The sequence below is a fragment of the Triticum urartu genome, chromosome 7A (genome assembly GCF_056163025.1).
Source record: "Triticum urartu cultivar PI428250 chromosome 7A, HENAU_Tu73, whole genome shotgun sequence".
Taxonomy (NCBI): domain Eukaryota; kingdom Viridiplantae; phylum Streptophyta; class Magnoliopsida; order Poales; family Poaceae; genus Triticum; species Triticum urartu.
The window spans coordinates 25,438,156-25,457,239 of record NC_141879.1 but is presented as its reverse complement, the minus strand read 5'-3'; the positions used below and the strand labels follow the sequence as shown (position 1 = coordinate 25,457,239).

The 19,084-nt window shown below is 47.9% G+C and overlaps 1 pseudogene; it reads right to left on the bottom strand.

Annotated features, from left to right (window-relative positions):
- Positions 1-2,086: 2,086 nt before the first annotated feature.
- Positions 2,087-18,926, bottom strand: LOC147957199 (uncharacterized; annotated as a pseudogene).
- Positions 18,927-19,084: the final 158 nt, after the last annotated feature.

The window sequence follows — 19,084 nt, the reverse complement described above, 5'->3', positions numbered from 1 at the left end:
TTTCTTTCGATGGCCACCCAACTCAAGCTGGTAAGGAGGTGCTAATTACATCTGTTGCACAGGCAATTCCAAATTATTTAATGTGTGTCTTTAAGCTGCCTTTTGAAGTTTGTGATGATCTGAACCGTATGGTCAGAAATTATTTTTGGGGAGCGGAGAAGGGGAAGATAAAAACACATTGGTATGCATGGAACAAAATGACGAGGCCTAAGTGTCAAGGTGGTTTGGGCTTCAGAGATTTCAGATTGTTTAATCAAGCATTGTTAGCACGGCAAGCATGGCGTCTCTTAACTCATCAAGACAGTCTATGTGCTAGACTACCGAAGGCAAAATACTATCCTAACGGGAGATTGGAGGATACTGTTTTCATGGGTAATCCATCGCCCACTTGGCAAGCTGTATGACATGGCCTTGAGCTGTTAAAAAAGGTATAGTTTGGAGGATTGCAAATGGTCAAAATGTTAGAATTTGGCGTGATAGATGGATTGTTCAAGATCCTACTGGTGGACTCATATCTCCTAAAGGACGATGCAGATTTAAATGTGTTTATGAGCTTATGGACCAAAATGGAAACCGGGACAACGTAAAATTGCAGCAATTCTTTCTTCCAGTGGACATCTGTGAGATCCAAAAAATTTGACCCTCTCATCGCCTGGGCTCCAAAAAAGTCAGGTGTTTTTACAGTGAGGAGTGCTTACCGTTTGGCCTCGGATGACCTTCATAACGAGCGCACGGTCACTTCAAGTAACCGGCCGGATGGACGCCGTGAGGGCTGGAGGGCCCTATGGTCTTGTCCAGCTCCCCCAAAACTGTTGAGCTTTGCATGGCGCCTTGCAAATAATTCCCTTGCTACATGGTCTAATAAGTTGAAACGTAATCTGGAGACTAGTTCCCTATGCCCTGTTTGTGGCGTTGATGAAGAGGACACGTTTCATACCTTTTGTACATGCACAAACGCAAGAGTCCTTTGGAAGGCTATGGCTGCTGAATGGTTTCTGCTGGATGTTTTTTCGATCAAGCCAACGGGGTCTGATTGGTTCATTCAGTATATTTGTGAGATTGACGAGCATACATGAGTTCGCTTGTTGATGCTCTTCTGGAGGATCTGGTATGTTAGAAATGAGCTCGTACATTATAAGCCCGCCCCCCCTGTTGATGTCTCCGTTAGATTTTTGTTAAGCTATATATCCTCCTTACAATCCATTGCGTCTAGTCCTGATGATGATCATGTGAAAGGAAAAGCACCGCTTCAGTTCTGTTTCCCTCCAAGCTCACACATGCAATAACGCCACCACTGAACTAGTCCCTTGGACTCCTCCGGCCACTGGGCATGTAAAACTGAACACAGATGGATCCATTCTGGACGGCGTGGGAGGAACGGGCATGCTGCTCCGTGACCACACCGGCGCAATCATATTCAGTTCTTGCAGGCATCTTTTTTCCGGTGATGATGTATTGGAGGCTGAGATCTTAGCGATCCGAGAAGGACTATTGCTAGCTTTACAGTGGAGCAATCTACCAATTGATGTGGAAAGCAACAGTTTGGAGGCAGTCAACATGGTGAAAAGTGGAGATACAAACAGATCAAAATACGCCTTTCTTTTTAGACAGATTAAAGATAGTATGACCGAACGTACTTCTTGTATTACTCATATTCGACGAAGTTGTAATAATTCTAGTCATGTTTTGGCAAACTTTGGGAGGACTCAAGGCTGAACTGCTGTATGGCTTGGGTCGGGACCCGAGATCGTTTTGGACGCTGTTAAGCGTGACTGTACCTGTGATTTGATTGAGTAATACAAGAATTCTTCCGCAAAAATAAACAACTTAGTGCATTTTTTCTGAATGGGAAAATGTAATACATATTCGTCAACTGTAACGATCAAACAGCAAACTGAAAAACAAACTAACTGCAAAAGCTTGAGTAAAAGCCTCCTACAATGTTCTCAAAACTCAAGGTTGAAACTAACAGAAAAAAACATTGACACTCCTTCCACCATGAAAATCACCTATCCATGTTGCAGAAGGTCTGATGTTTTCTCAGAAGAAGCTGGTAGAGCTGCAAGCAGTAGTTGCAGATTGACGATCATTGGCCATTGGAACTGAACATGCTTGGGTACACCCAGAAGGCATGCACATTTTTGTACCAGTTTCTCTTGCAGAAAAGATTGGGGTTGGTGGAAGGATCCCACGCAGCGTCTGCCTCGTTACCCAAGCCATGTACGATCAAAGGCTGAGAGTAATGGGAGTAGTACAGCCGGTTACTCCGCCCTCCCCATTGTTCCGGGCTCAAGCAAGAAAATGATGGGCTCCTCAAATCAGGACTTACAAAGAGTGCCGAGTTGTCCAGCTTCTTCACCTCCATCCATTTTGCAGGTCTGGTCGACATGTCAAGACGGTAGGTTTTATAGAGGACTGGTGCTTCAGATTTTTTATTTTTTTTCTAAAAGAGGGACTCTCCGGCCTCTGCATCAGAACGATGCATACAACCATCTTTAGAAAAAAGCAAATAGGATCAACAAGGTCTTGCAGTCTGAAACATAGTAACGGCAAACTCACAAAGAGCCACAACGCCAAAAACACAAAAGCCAAGAGGCCACAACTGGCTAGCATAACAAAGATAGGAAAACTAATCGCCTATCCTATTACATGACCGCCATCCAAACCGGTTGAAGATATCCAGTGCTACCATCTCCCACCGAATAGATCCAGTAACGAAACGCTCCCTGGTCTCCGTCGGAGTGAGTAACGACCACATACGGATCAACGCAGTGGCTCGGAATATAACCTGCAAAAAATGAATATTTGTTGTTCTGTTAAAAGCCAAATCATTTATGCAGTTTCAAATTGCCCACAACAAAGAACATACTCCTAGGCGAATGTGTCTAGCTATTTCGGACTCTATCCCAACAAGCCACGTTCCAAATAACGTACTGACAGAATTCGGAGGAGTAATGTTAAAGGCAATGTGCACCCTCTGCCACAAAACTTTGGCCAACGGGCAATAAAAAAAAGGTGTTTGATAGTTTCATCCCGATCACAAAAACTACACCTAGTAGATCCTGTCCAGTTGCGCTTTACCAAGTTATCCTTTGTTAATATGACTTGTTTATGTACAAACCACATAAACACTTTAATTTTCAAAGGAACTTTGACTCCAAACATATTCGGAATTAGGAATGGCGCTAGAGTTGATGACATCGATATACACCGATTTAACTGTGAACTCTCCAGTCCTAGTAAGCTTCCAGCACAACTGATCGGGCTGATGAGATAGTTGAACCTCCATCAGTCTACTCACTAAATAAAGCCACGCTTCCCACCGGTTGCCAACAAGCGTCCTCCTAAAATGAATATTAAGGGGGATGGACTGCAGTATTGTTGCAACATAAGCATCACGTCATTGAACAATACTATACAGGGACGGATACTGAAGCGCCAGCTGCGTCTCTCCAAGCCAAGTATCCTCCCAGAAGTGCGTGGTAGTGCCATTACCGATTATAAACTTTGTCCTATTGAAGAAGGCTGCTTTGACTCTCATAAGCCCCTTCCAAAAAGGCGAGTCCGTCGGTCTCACTATCACCTGTGACAAAGTTTTTGACTGCAGATACTTACTACGGAGAATCTGCATCCACGTGGCATCAGTCTCAACTGATGACTTATACAACCACTTACTGAGAAGACATCTGTTCTTGACTTCAAGATTCTCAATGCCAAGGCCCCTCTGGTCCTTTGATCGACAGATGATATCCCATTTGGCGAGTTTGTACTTTCTTTTTAGTTCATTGCTCTGCCAGAAGAATCTGGACCACTAGAAGTCCAGCCTTTTCCTAACACCAACTGGGACTTCCAAGAAAGACAAGAGAAACATAGGCATACTCGTGAGCACTGAATTAATAAAAATCAATCGGCCTCCGTATGACATGAGTTTGCCCTTCCAGCAACTCAGTTTCTTCTCAAACCGATCCTCGATACACTTCCATTATCTGTTTCTTAGCTTACGATGGTGAATGGGTATACCTAAGTACGTGAAAGGTAATGTCCCCAATTCGCATCCAAACAATTGCCTATAAGCCTCTTGTTCCTCATTGGCTCTACCAAAACAGAACAACTCGCTTTTATGAAAGTTAATCTTCAACCCGGTCAATTGTTCAAATAAGCATAACACCAACTTCATATTTCTCGCTTTTGCCAAGTCGTGCTCTATAAAGATGATCGTATCATCAGCGTACTGTAGGATAGACACACCTCCATCAACTAGATGAGGCACCAAGCCACCCAACTAACCAGCCTCCTTTTCCCTACCTATCAAAATTGCCAACATATCAACCACAATGTTGGACAAAATAGGAGACATTGGATCACCATGTCTCAGGCCCTTGTGTGTCTAGAAATAATGACCTATGTCATCATTCACTTTAATACCAACACTCCCTTTTTGCGTGAAAGATTCTACCTGGCGTCGCCAGGCTTCATCAAAACCCTTCATGCGTAAGGCCTGTTGAAGGAAAGGCCATTTGACTTTATCGTACGCTTTCTCGAAATCCACCTTGAAAACAACTCCATCTAGTTTTTTCGTGTGAATCTCGTGGAGCGTTTCATGAAGGACCACAACCCCTTCTAGGATGTTTCTGTCCGGCATGAAAGCAGTTTGAAAATGCTGCACCACAGAATGCGCAATTTTCGTGAGCCTATTATTCCCGACCTTGGTAAAGATTTTGAAACTAACATTAAGCAGACAGATGGGCCTGAATTGCTCAATTCTCACAGCCTCTGTTTTCTTAGGAAGCAGGGTTATCGTTCCAAAATTCAATTGAAATAGCTGAAGTTGTCCAGAGAATAAATCATGGAAGAACGACAACAAATTTCCCTTAATAATATGCCAGCACTTCTTATAGAACTCCGCCGGAAATCCATCCGAGCTGGGAGCCTTATTATTTTTCATCTGCGAGATGGCCTCAAACACCTCTTTCTCAGAAAAAGGAGCAGCCAAAATATCATTCTGAACAGCAGTAAGTTGAGGAACATCCTCAATCCTAGACTCATCCAGAGAAACACAATTATCCTCTGGAGGCCCAAACAACTGCTTGTAATACTCGGTTATGTATAATTTTAGGTTCTCCTGTCCTAAAATCGTTCCTTCATCTTGTTCAAGCTGAAAGATCCTCTTCTTTCTGTGTTTGCCATTGGCGATCATGTGAAAGAATTGAGTGTTCGCGTCCCCCTGGACAACTCGTTGGACCTTGGCCCGCAGCGCTCACTTTAATTCCTCTTCATGAAGAAGCTCTTTCAATCTCATCTCCGCGTCAAGCTTGGCATGAAGCTCCGAGGCCGGCAGAACCGTGGATTCTGCTTTTACATCTAGGGATTGAATAAGGGTAAGGAGCCTTTCCTTTTCGACCTTGTAAATCCCACTAAGATGCTTAGCCCACCCACGTAGGAAACTTCTCAAGTGCCTGATCCTTAGCTCAAGCGCAGTCCTGCCTCCTTCATCCTTAGCCCATTCCCTGGCTACGAGATCAAAGAAGCCGTCTCGTTCGAGCCAAGCCAGCTCGAACGAAAACGAGTTTTTGTTTCCCAAGTGGGTAGCCTCACCAGATTCTACAAATAAGGGCGTGTGGTCAGAAATACCATGGGAAAGTGCCTGAATTGTTACAAAGGGAAACCTATGTTCCCATTCGACGCTAGCTAGTACTCGATCCAGCTTTTCAAACGTCGGATTTGGCAACGCGTTAGCCCAGGTGAATTTTCTTCCCAAAAGCTCTATCTCTCTCAGATCCAAGCTTTCAATGACAGTATTAAACATAAACGACCATCTCCCGTCGAAATTATCATTGTTCTTCTCCTCACGCCTTCTAATAATGTTGAAATCACCCCCACTAGGATTGGAAGCTGCCCAGAGCCGCAAATCCGAACCAGATCAGCCAAGAACTCAGGTTTGAGTTCGGGCTGTGCGGCACCATATACCGCCACCAGAGCCCAATTAAACCCATCGGCCTTCGACCGCACCCGAAACTTTACTGCAAAGTCTCCCATCACCACACTTCGGACTTCGAGCGAATCGCATCTAACTCCGAGTAAGATCCCACCCGATCTTCCTCTCGGTGGCAGACAATGCCAATCGAAATCAATACCTCCCGATAAAGTATTGAGAAATTGTGGCGAAAAATTATCTCTACCAGTTTCCGACAATGCGATAAAATCTAGCCTATGCTTGATTGACGCCTCTGCAAGAAACATTCTTTTAGCCAAGTCTTTCAGACCTCTGCTATTCCAAAAGATTCCTTTCATATTTCGTCATGAAATTTTTTAGCAGTATGGATCCTAGCACTCCTACGCACTGCCAAAGCCGGGTAAATCTTCCGCTTCCACTTGCGTTTAGGTTTGTTCTGACCCTCCAGCCGGTCCTCACAACCAGGCTCAGTGGACCTAACCACGACAGTCTCAGAGGTGTCATCCTCCTCCTCATACTAAGGGAGGGGTGGTACAAGATCCGCACAAAAATTATCGAGCACCCTGACCCCCAAAGCATCAATATCGGAATCATTCATGGGTTTAACCGCTGCTAAGTTACAAATCATCTCTAAAGCCCGCTCCGCCTCTAAATCCAGGATATCATTGACGAAATTTGAAATTTCACTATCATTACTACCTAGTGAAACTCCTAATGGGTTTGCATTATTAATAATCTCATCATTAGAAAAATGCAAAATGGAATTAGAGGTATTAACCGACATACCAGTAGTGACCTCAACGTCACGAAGCTTGGCCGCCGTCATGGTGCACCGCTGCTGTATGTCGTCAACCTCCGGATGATCCTGGAGGCGGCAGCTCAACCGTCGCCCCACAGAGACCGGATCCGGAATCCCTCCAAACGCAATAACCTCCTCCCGAGTGACCCTGCTCGGGGTGGGGCCTCCTGCCTCACCCCTAACACGCAGCCGGTCGGCCTCCGTCGACGAAATAGCGGGAACGCTTGAAAGCGGTGGGGCACTCCATGGCACCGCCGACGTCGACCGCGCCCCGCGGCAAAGAGTCAGAGACGTACCAGGGGAGGGGAGTGCCTGGGCCTCCTGCCCGTGCTCCCCACCCACCCCGACCCTCTGGCAAGAGGGGCTCGCCGGCACCACAGGGGAAGAGGGCACCGAGGCCACCTGCCCCGAGCCCCCTCCAGAAGGCGGAGCCGCCACCTGCAGCTCCAGCACCGTGAGAGGAGAAGAGGGTACCGAGGCCACCTGCCCCGGACCCCCTCCCAAAGGTAAGACCTCCACCACCGAAACCGCGTCCTGAGGAGAGGCAACGCGCTGAGCAGGAGAGGGAGTGGCCGCCTGCCTAGACTCCTCCTCGTCTCCCCTGACCGAGGTCGGCGAGCCCCCAAGAATGGGACTCACAGCATGCTCAAAATCCAAGGTAGGTAACATGTGCTCCAAAACCTCGTCTGACTCCATCCGGTCACTCCAAAGTCTCGGAGGCGCATAAGCAGGCTCGAAAGACCCAAATCTCAGAGAGGTCATAGGCACCGAAGAGGGTGGTGCCGTCCCATCCCCGGGCGTCTGAGAAACGGGCCCCGGTCCATTGGACAACTCTCGTCCAGCAGCATCGACCGGTGCCTCCTTAGCTCCCGAGCTGTCATCTCTCTCGTGCATGTCAACATCAGACCCATTGGCAGCCTTGGCGAACAGATCCTCATCCTCAAACTCAATCACAAGGTTATAAATCTGGCCTCTATATGTCCACTTGACCACATCAGGCACGAACTCAATATCCAGAACACTCACCAGCAGTCGGGCTACCCCGTGAGCTCTGGTAAATGCCATATCCACTCTCTCGGCAACCCCGGCGGCATCAGACTGCTCAACGACCACATGCTTAGGAGGCTGCCGTTGACGAAACCGACCACCTCGGCCACCTCGACTACCACGATGACCGCGGTATCCGCCACGCTGCCGATAGGCTAGGCCAGACGCCCCCTCAACAAAACCACCCGGAGGACCGAGAAAAGGTCTCTCCGCAGAACCATCACTCTGCAAAGCATATTCACGGCCACCACACGTCGACGAAGAACCACGGTGTTGGCCATCCCCATAGGCATTGTACCCATCATCTCCCCATTGACCCCGGGGCGTTCCAGAAGCACCTCAAGCACTCGCAAATTGAGGTGGCGGCGCCTGCGTCTGCACCGGCCCAGACAGATTCTGCATCGGCCTCGCGACGTAGTGAGGCGGCGGGGCCGCCCGCGGCAGTTGACCGGGCGTCACACCCTGATTCCCTGGCATGGGTGGCCTGGGCGCAGTCGCACCACCCCGGCCCGCAGCGGCAACCACCGCCAGACCTTGCGCCGGCGGGCGAGGACCGAGTGCCGTCCCGCCTCGACCCCCAGCAGGCAGCCCCACCGCGCCCTGCGTCGGCGGCCGAGCCCCTGGAAGAGCAGCACCACCTCGTCCCACAGCCGCATTTGCCGTCCCAAGGCCCGTGTTTTGATTTTCGGCCGTAAAAAACCAATTTCGGTCGAATTTTGGCCATTTCGCTAAGGTCCGGCATATGTCCCTGTCGGCCAAAAATTTCGGCCCAATTAAATTTTTTTTGGCCCAGCCTAGCTTCCAGCGAGTTCCACTGTGTCGATCGGGTGATACAAAGCGAGGAGACCGAGCGCCCTAACCCTAGAAAGCTCTTTTCCTCTCGTTCTCCTCCTGTGTGCGCCGCCGCCGCCGCGTACAGGGCACTTCTCGTTCTCCGACCAAGGCGCCCCACCTCCAGTGCCCCCTAGCTTCCTCCACCTCATCCACCTCCTATCTGTTGTTTCTCCAAGGCTACGGCATGATGCTCGCCTGCTGCGGAAAAGGAGGTGAGCGAGCGGACCAGTTCAACGCAGGAAGGAGCAGAGAGCAGCGGCAGTAGCATCAAGGGCAACAAAGATGGTTCGAACTGATGTTAGTACTGTTATAATGTTACGTTGGAGGCTGATGGTTGTTGGACAGATGAAGTTTCATTAATCCCTAGAGCGCTTATTTGCTAAATATTGTATAATTCTCCTGATGGTTCTTGCCTTGCTGTACTTATGCTCTATTTCATTTCAAATTTTGTTCAAATTTCGCCAAATTTCGTCCAAAAATTCAAATTTTGTTTGTGAAATTTCGTCCGAGATTTTGCCAAAATATTTGAAATGTCCGAAATTCGGCCATTTCGGCCAAGGACGAAAAATAATGCAAACCGAAAGTCAAAACACAGCCCAAGGCCCATCGCAGCTCCCCGGCCAGTAGCAGTGGCCGACGGCGGCACTCCGCGACCGAAGCCAGGGACCGGCAGCGGCGCCGCACCATGGCCATTGGCAGAGCCCGGCGGCCGCCCCCCCCGGCGCGGCCAGCCCCGGCCGGCACGGCGTGTTTCTTTCCGGCGGCAAACCTGCCCCGCGGCCCATCATGGCCCCTAGGGGAGGGATTCGCCTAGCGCGGCCAAGCCCAGAAGAACGAAGCCGCAGTTTCCTTCATTGGAAAACCCTAGGGCACAAGGAGGACGATCGCGACGTAGATGGAATACTGATGCATGCAACTTCGCGTTCGCTGTCGATTGAAACCGGACTAGTCTGGGCCACATACCCAACAGTCCCTTGCCCAACGACATCAAGCAAAAAATCAGCCAAAAACGGCCCACTTCGGCCCAGGAGCGAAATCAAACGCTCCTGACGAGCCGCCCGCCGTGTTCGTCAGCGTCGCCGCCGCGATCACCACCGGCGCCGATCTAGGCCCTGCCCGGCACGGTTTCTTCCTTCTCGTAATCGTAATCCACGACTCCAGACGAATCAAATCAAAAAGCGTCAAGTTTGGTAGGCTTACCTTAGGCTGGGGGCCCTTCCATGGCCTGATCCCCGTCTCCGCCATTTTCCGATGAACCACATGGCGAAGCATCTCCTTCTTCTCTCCCGCATGAAGCCCTATCCTGGCCGGATCATCGGGGGGCAGGACTTTGTCGACCGTCATCGCCACTTCATCTTCGTCGTAGCCTGAGTTGAAAAATTCGCAAATGTGGTCAGATGACAGCAAGCCAACGTAATCACAAATGATAAGAAGCATGTCAGCACACACAACTAGCCATGGGCTTTGTGGGCATGTGGCCATGCCTTCCCAAAACCTGTTGGTTATTATCTGCTGCAGGCCAAGCTGGAGGGCCAACTTCAGAATGTAGACACTTTGGTCACTGGCCATCTGAACTATGCATGAACAGCAAATCTTGAGTTGATACCAAGAGTCACTTCCAACCGGCCAATCAAACAAGAAGTGAAGGGTGCTGACAACACTAGTAGAAAACGGGCCTATTGTCCAGGTTCGTAAGGGCCTTTTGTCCCGGTTCCAGAACCGGGACTAAAGGGTCCTTACTAATGCCCTGACCCTTTAGTCCCGGTTCTAACCAGAACCGGGACAGATGGGCCTCCACGTGGCATGCGTGCTGAGCCCAGGCAGGAGGGCCTTTGGTCCCGGTTGGTGGCACCAACCGGGACCAGTAGGCCTCCACGCGTCAGCATTTCTGTGGCTGGGGTTTTTATTTTTTTTGAAGAGGGGGGGGGGGTTTGGGGGTTTTGGGGGGTTAATTTAGGTATTTCATATATTGTGTTAGATAGCTAATTAATAGAGAGAAATGTCCTCTCTTATGTCCGTGCTTGGTCGACGCTACGTATACTATACATACGTATAGAGAGGACTAGACACGCTGCTAGCTAGCCAGTAAGCAAACGAAGGAAACAGAAGATTGTATTGAACATATATGCATACAGAGAGAAGTGATATCGACCACCTCTCCTTATCCGAGAGATTGGTCGAACAACAAGTTCTCGTATATCTATTGTCCGACACTACCGGCTACATATATACAATAATTATCTCTTACAAATATAATCTGCTACATTATGGACGCATGGTCCACATAGTATTCTCCGTCTTCAGCGATCACGTGGTCAAGAAAGAATGCCGCCAATTCCTCTTGAATTGCTCGCATGCAATCTGGTGCTAGGAGTTCATTCCGCATCCGAAACATCTAATTTGAAGAAGGGGGATCAATACATATATATATATAAATGAATGAAACTCAACACAAATGATGGTAATAAAATAAAATTATGAATATTGTTATTTACGCACTTCATATTGTTCGTCAGTGTACCCGCCCCGCTCACAGGTCATGTGGCGGATGGACTCGCAGACGTAGTATCCACAGAAATCATTCCCTTGTTCCTGCCACAACCATTTTACAAGAAATAGAGGTCAATAAAATTGATAAGCAAGAATGCCAAATGGTATTGATGAAACTAGCGCTTGAATCACTAGGAGATGCGCGGAACATGCTACTATAGTACTTACTTTCGGGTGTCTAATTTGCAGCTCCTTCGGCAGTCCCGGAGCTTTTCTGGTGAATTTTCTCCAAACCCTGCCGGACAAAGAAAACAATTAGTTGATATGAGGAAATGAACAAAGTTGCTGATATGGTGGATAATGATCGATTTAACTTACTTCTTGAGGATTTCAGTCATGTCCACATACTCTTGGGGATCTTTTCGTCTAGAGTCCAAGATAGTTACTACTCCCTTCTCAAGCATAATCTCTAGGAGAATATAGTGGAACCTGCGCACGCATGCATAACTCATCAATTACATTACTATAACCTGGACTAATATATAAGGGAAACCGAATATGCACAAGACAGTAACACTCACTTGAAGTTGTAAGGAAAGAGTATTATATCTTTGTGTTCATTTATTTTGAATGATCGTAGCAAGTTGGCCTCGGTTTCTTCGGGCCTTTTGTCAACCTCAGTTGCATCTATGAGATATGTGTTAACGAACCCAATATCACCGATTTGTCTTTTCTTCAATTCGGCGATCTTCAATCTGCATAATATAGTGAGGATAATTATAAATACATGCAATGAAAGAGCTGAGCTATATAGAGAGACTTAATGACAGAAGTAGTAGTACTTACAGACAGTAGCAGGTGACCGTTGCTTTATCGAGGGCCAATTGATTGAGAAACTGATAGAACTCCTCAAATGGAATAGGCAACAGTTCAATTCCAACGAGGTCATGCTCCGGTTTAACTCTCGCATACAAAGTACTCCTCCCCCCAGACGCTCTGCAAATTTTCAAGTACCAATCATGCAATCTTCGCATCATCGTTGATAGAGATTTTTCATCTTTGACGAGAGGCTTCCCGTACTCGTATCTGTGTATTTGCACATCCATGGGATCATAATGTACTTCGTCGGGCAGGTAATCGTCAAGATTGCTATAACCGGGCACCATCCTCGGATCGACGATGTCGCTAGGCACCTTGAGCGGGGGGCACGATTGCTTCGCTTGTTCGCCGAGCTGGGCAATTTGTTTCCCAGCTGCCCGTCGTTCTTTCAGCCTCTGATCACTGACTGTACTTCCCGACCGCTCTGCTTCGGCCCATGTCTTTGCAATAATGCGCTCATAGTTGCCTTTCGGCGGAGACTTGGGTGGTTTTGCCAGGGCAGTGAGAGTGCGCTTCACTTTCACCGGATCTACCTTCTCCTCCGGAGGTGGATGTCTCTTGGCTTTCAACCCTTGAAACCAGTCATCCACCTCGGTTCGCGCAATCCTCGCGTTCTCCTCCGGGGTCCTCTCGTATGGTAACTTCTCTGGAGTCTTCAAGAAGGACCGAATCTGTATTTCCTCCCTCCTCTGGCTGTACTGCTAGACGCCGGTCAACCAGACGGAGCGGCCGTCTTCTTTACTTGCTTACGAGGCGGAGGAGAAGGACTACGACACGCCGGAGCAGCTGCCGGAGCGGCGGCGGGTCTCTTCCGCCCTTGCTGACGAGGCGGAGAAGGAGGAGGCTGGCTGCTCGGGCGCGCCGGCGCAGGCGGAGAAGGAGGCGGAGTGCCGCCACGCGCCGGAGAAGGAGCCGGCTGAGGGCCGTGATCGTCACTCGCCGGAGGAGGAGGCGGTGGAGGAGGCGGAGTGCCCTGACTCGCCGGAGGAGGAGGAGGAGGCGGAGGCGTCCAGTTCGGAAGGTTGATGAGCTCCTTCCGCCATAGGCATGAAGCTTCTTCTTCGCAGCATTTTTCTTGTTTGTCGCCGACATCTTCTTACTCTTTTCCGATCTCTTGTGGGCCACAAATGCAGGCCAGTCATCTCTGATCTTCTCATATATGCCCTTGAATTCTGGTGTCTCTTTTTTCTCGACAAACCTATTCAGGTCTTGCATCCACCTCCTGAATAGGTCTGCCATCCTCTTAAGAGCAAAAGACTTGATTAATTGGTCTTTAACTGGCTTCTCCGGATCATCCTCTGGCGGTAGGGTGAAATTTGTCTTCAGCTCAGTCCAAAGATCATTTTTCTGCATATCATTGACATAAGACACCTCAGGGTCTTCTGTAGCCGGCTTGAACCATTGCTGGATGCTGATCGGGATCTTGTCCCTAACCAGAACCCCGCACTGAGCAACAAATGCCTTTTTTGTTCGGATGGGTTCAATAGGTTGGCCGTCGGGCGCGATTGCTATGATCTCAAACCTATCATCCGAGCTCAACTTTTTCTTCGGGCCTCGTCTCTTTACCTCAGTTGTGCTCGATCCGGAGGGCTAGAAAAAAGAGCAAAGACTTAATTAATATGTGTACATACCAAAACAATAAATGCATCAATTAGCTAGTCAGCACAGGCTTAACTAATATATATACCTGGCCGGACTCGGTTCGGTCACCGGAGCCATCATCATGGTCTCCTTCTTGCACCGGCATTGGGTCACCGGAGCCGTCCTCACGTTCTTATTCTTGCACCGGCATTAGGTCACCAGAGCCAGCTTCTTCACCCTCTCCTTCCAGACCATCGGTGTCGTTGAGAAACAACGAGACGGCATCACTTCCTTGTGTGATTATGTCCCTCAACATCGCTTCGTTTGCTTCGTCTCGGGCGATGTCCATAGTTTCTACAAATATTTACAACATGGCAATTATTATTCAAACATGACAAATGGATATATTAGTGGCAAACGTAGAACTAGCTAGCTAATCATAGTAAGGAATCATATATATTAATTAGTGGCCTCAACGCTGCTTCTCTAGGGTTTGGGGTGGCCTCGACAACGCTTCAAGGGTTTGGGGTGGCCTCGAGAACGCTTCAAGGAGGGGGTAATATCGACCCCCCCACGTGTTGAAGCTATCGGGAGGGGGTATATCGACAACGACGACACTACATCTATGTCCTTTGACGACCCTCGTTCCCGATAAAAAAAAGAGGAAGAAGAAGAAAAAAAAGAGGAGAAGAAAGAATAGAGGAGAAGAACTAGACGGCCCTGGAACCCTCGACCCTCGATCCCTAGACCCTATAGAACCCTCGAACCCTCGACCCTGAAACCCTCGACCCTTGACCCCTTAATGACCCTCGACCCTAGTTCCCGACCCTCGACCCCTCGGCGATCCTCGACACCCTCGTTCCTGATAAAAATTAAGAAGAAGAAGAAAAAAAAAGGAAAAAAGAGGAGAAGATCGAAGAAAAAAAAGAAGAAAAAAAGAGGAGAAGAAGAAAGGAATAGTGGAGAGGAAGAGAAAATAGAATATTCTATTTCCTCTCCTCTTCTTCTTTCTTTCCTCTTCTTTTTCTTCTTTTTTCTTCTTCTTATTTATTTCTCCTCTTCTTTTCCTCTCCTCTTCTTCTTTCTTTCCTCTTCTTATTTTCTTCTTTCCTATCCTTCTTTTTCTAAAACTGTAACTTTTGCATATATAAAACTTTTCTAAAATTGTAACTTTCTATATATGAACAAAAAACTTTCTATGAACAAAAAAACATTTTTAACATATATATTTAGCAAATTCTAGCCACATACATCAAATACACATATACATTATAGCCACATACACATATAAACTAATAAAAAAAACATATTGCAACATATGAACAGAAACATATAGCCACATACATACACATACATTATATATATATATGAAAAAAAATTAAACTAATAAAAAAAGTGGTGGCGCCGGCGGGGCAGAGGGGCATGGCGGCAGCTGTGGCGCCGGCGGGGCAGGGCAGGGGCGGCGGCGCGGCGGCCGCGCAGGAGAATGGCGCAGGGGCGCGGGACGGGAGGGGGCTGTGCTCACAGGGGGCGGCGGCGACGGCGAAGGCGATCAGCCTGACGGCGTCGGTGGCGGCAGCGACGGCGAAGGCGAGCAGCCTGACGGCGTCGGTGGCGATGGTGACGAGGAAGAGCAGTGGCGTCGGGCGGCGACGGCGACGAGGAGGAGCAGGGGCGTCGGGGGAGAAGTGCGTGATTTGGTCGAAAACTGCTAAGTGTTTGCTTATATATAAAAGGCTTTGGTCCCGGTTCGTGGCATCAACCGGGACCAATGCCCCCCTTTAGTCCCGGTTGGTGCCACCAACTGGGACCAAAGGCCGCCGCTTCCCGCCCTTTGGCCTGCTGAAAAGGGACCTTTGGTCCCAATTCCCCCTTTAGTCCCGGTTGGTGCCACCAACCGGGACCAAAGGCATTGTGGTGCCTCGCGCCCAAATGTTTAGTCCCACCTCGCTATTTGAGAGGGAGCCGCACCTGTTTATAAGGTGCGGTGCGCCTTCCGTCTCGGGCTCCTCTCTAAAGCAGGCTTTCGGGCCTAACCGTGCAATCTGTGCTTGTGGGCCTACTGGGCCTCCTGCGGGCCTGAATCCTGGCCCATGGTAGGGTTTCTAGTCGTATTCAGGCCGTGGGTGCCCAGTAGGTGGCACTTTTTTGTTTTTTTGTTTCTACTTACAACAAAATACTTATTGTTGCTATATTTAATTTTTTTTCCAGTTTTTTTGTTTTGTTTTCTGCATTATTTATTTTCTTTTGTCTGGTTCCTCTTGATTTTCACCAGCTCCCCCCGTTGCAGCATCACGGTATTCAGGGGGCACATAGTTGTCTTCGTACTCTTCTTATTCGTCGTCTTCCATCATAACCCCTATTTCTCCGTGCCTCGTCCAAACATTATAGTGTGGCATGAAACCCTTGTAAAGCAGGTGGGTGTGAAGGATTTTCCGGTCAGAGTAAGACTTCGTATTCCCACAATCAGGGCATGGACAACACATAAAACCATTCTGCTTGTTTGCCTCAGCCGCATCGAGAAACTCATGCACGCCCTTAATGTACTCGGAGGTGTGTCTGTCACCATACATCCATTGCCGGTTCATCTGCGTGCATTATATATAATTAAGTGTCCAAATTAATAGAAGTTCATCATCACATTAAAACCAAAGTACATACATAGTTCTCATCTAACAACATATAGCTCTCCAGAGCATCTAATTAATTAAACCATACATTGAAACTATGTAAAACATTTAAATGCGAAAACAAAGGCGATCATAATCGCAACCAAGGTAACAATTGATCCAACGGCATAATGATACCAAGCCTCGGTATGAATGGCATATTTTCTAATCTTTCTAATCTTCAAGCGCATTGCATCCATCTTGATCTTGTGATCATCAACGACATCCGCAACATGCAACTCCAATATCTTCTTCTCCTCCTCAATTTTTTTTATTTTTTCCTTCAAGAAATTGTTTTCTTCTTCAACTAAATTTAACCTCTCGACAATAGGGTCGGTTGGAATTTCCGGTTCACATACATCCTAGATAAATAAAATCTATGTCACGTTGGTCCGCATAATTTTCATAAACAGTAAATGAACCAATAGTTATAAAGATTAATATATATACCACATCTGAATCATAGACGGGACGAGGGTCGACGGGGGCGGATACCAAAACCATCGCACTATATAAGATGCAATAACAAAATTAAGAAAATGATACAAGTATCTATCTAAACATACAAGTAAGAATATTTTTCCTTTCAGAAAGAAGATAAGAACAAGAGGCTCACCACGGTGGTGTCGGTGATGAGATCGGCGCGGGTAATCGACGGCGGTGAAGACGGGGGTGGGGTGTGACGAACCGCTAAATCTAGACAAATCTCGAGGAAAATGGAGCTTTGAGGTCGAGCTTCGAGAGGAGAAAGCTTAACTAGTGTGGCTCGGGCATTTCATCGAACACCTCATGTGCATAGGAGGTGAGCTAGAGCACCACAAACCCCTCCCTTCGCCGGCCCAGAAAAACAGAGCACTGGAGTGCTCTGCTCGCGGGCGAGGGTATATATAGGCACCTCATTGGTCCCGGTTGGTGGCATGAACCGGGTCTAAAGGGGAGCCTTTGGTCCCGGTTCAGGCCACCAACCGGGACCAATGGTGGTGGGCCAGGAGCCAGGCCCATTGGTCCCGGTTCGTCCCACCAACCGGGACCAAAAGGTTCAGACGAACCGGGACCAATGGCCCACGTGGCCCGGCCGGCCCCCTGGGCTCACGAACCGGGTCCAATGCCCCCATTGGTCCCGGTTCTAGACTGAACCAGGACTAATGGGCTGACCCGGCCTGGACCGTTGCCCCCTTTTCTACTAGTGCAAGTAGATGGCAGTTGGGTGATGCAGGGGGAGCTGTCATGGTGCCACAGTATTAGAACTCAAAGTCGCCATTCAGTGGGAGACATGGAGGTGAAATCTCGACACCAGTGAAGACAACAAGAAAATTTCCTTTGAGGCAGCATTTGAGATGCCCATAGGAAATACCGACAAGTTGCATGTTCTGAAAAGTTTCTTAAGGAATATGGCAGCAAAGCGCCCTGTCCTGGTTGGCTAGATCAATGAACTTACATGTGCGTAGCTCATGACAGCCATTGCTAGAAGGGAGATGGGGAGCTTGGACAAGGAAATTGGGTAGGATGAAGAAAGGCAGGAATACGACATAGAAGGTTGATTTGGTTGGGTATGACGAGAAAGCAGCACGCCAAGAACGACATGTGCTAACAAACACACACTAGTAGAAAAACAGGGGTTTCGTTCCGGCCAGAAAACAACATTAATCCCGGTTGAGTTACGAACCGGGACTAATGTGAGCATTCACTAGTGCAGAACCGGTCAATAGCACCAGTTCGTAAGGCCCTTTAGTGCCGGTTCCATAACCGGCACTAAAGTGTGGTCACTAAAGGCCCCCCCTTTAGTACCGGTTCAGCACGAACCGGTGCTAAAGGGCAACCACGTGGCACGAGCCAGCTTCGGGGGCCGGGAGCCCTTTAGTACCGGTTGGTAACACCAACCGGTACTAAAATGTTTGCGGGTTTTTTGGTTTTATGATTTCCTTTTCATTTAATTTTGTGTTTTCCATTTTAATTCTTTTTCGTTTGCTGGTATTTTACGAAACTACACATTATACACGTTATGAATATATATATATATATATAAATAGAATTTCTAGTAGAACCAATCATATATATATATCATCAATGTCTCACAAACCACCATATTAATTCACACATACACACATGTATAGCTATATACAATTTCTCCTACATATGCATGTTGCCTTCGGAGCCAATGTCATTAGCCTAATTGGTGCCTTCGGAGCACGATGACAATTGGAAGTGGTTCATGGGGGTGGTAGCGGGTAATAGTATTCGCCCTTCGGATTTATGACCTGGTCGAGCAAAAATCCCGCTATTTCCTCTTGAAGTGCTTCTACGCGCTCCGTTTCTAGGAGCTTGTCCCGCACCTCTGTGAACTGTTAAGAAGGAGATCAATATGCATGTGTATTAGTTGTGTGACTAGATATCGATAATGGTGTAAAAATTGTGAATAGTGTTCTGACAAGCGTACCCATTCCTGTCTTTGAGATCTGCTCCTTTCGGACACCATCATGCGAATGTTCTCGCAAATGCAAAATGCACACAGATCAGTCCCCTGCGCCTGCTGAAGGGCCTTTACGAGAATGGAATTTGATCAGATAATAATTAATCAAGCATGATAATTAAAGAGATGGCAGCTAGCTAGCTAGCTAGCAAGTACTACTTAATTACTTACCTTGGGTCGAAACCATTTCAGCTTTTTTTCCATTCGCCTGGAGTGACGCTGATGAACCTTGCCCAAGCCCTGCCCGCCGACAAAGAAAATGAATAAAGGGGTTATTAAATAGTTCATATCAGGAAATGACGAACTAAATAGGCCAAGATATATAGTTTAATAATGATTGAAATTACCTGTTGACTATCCCA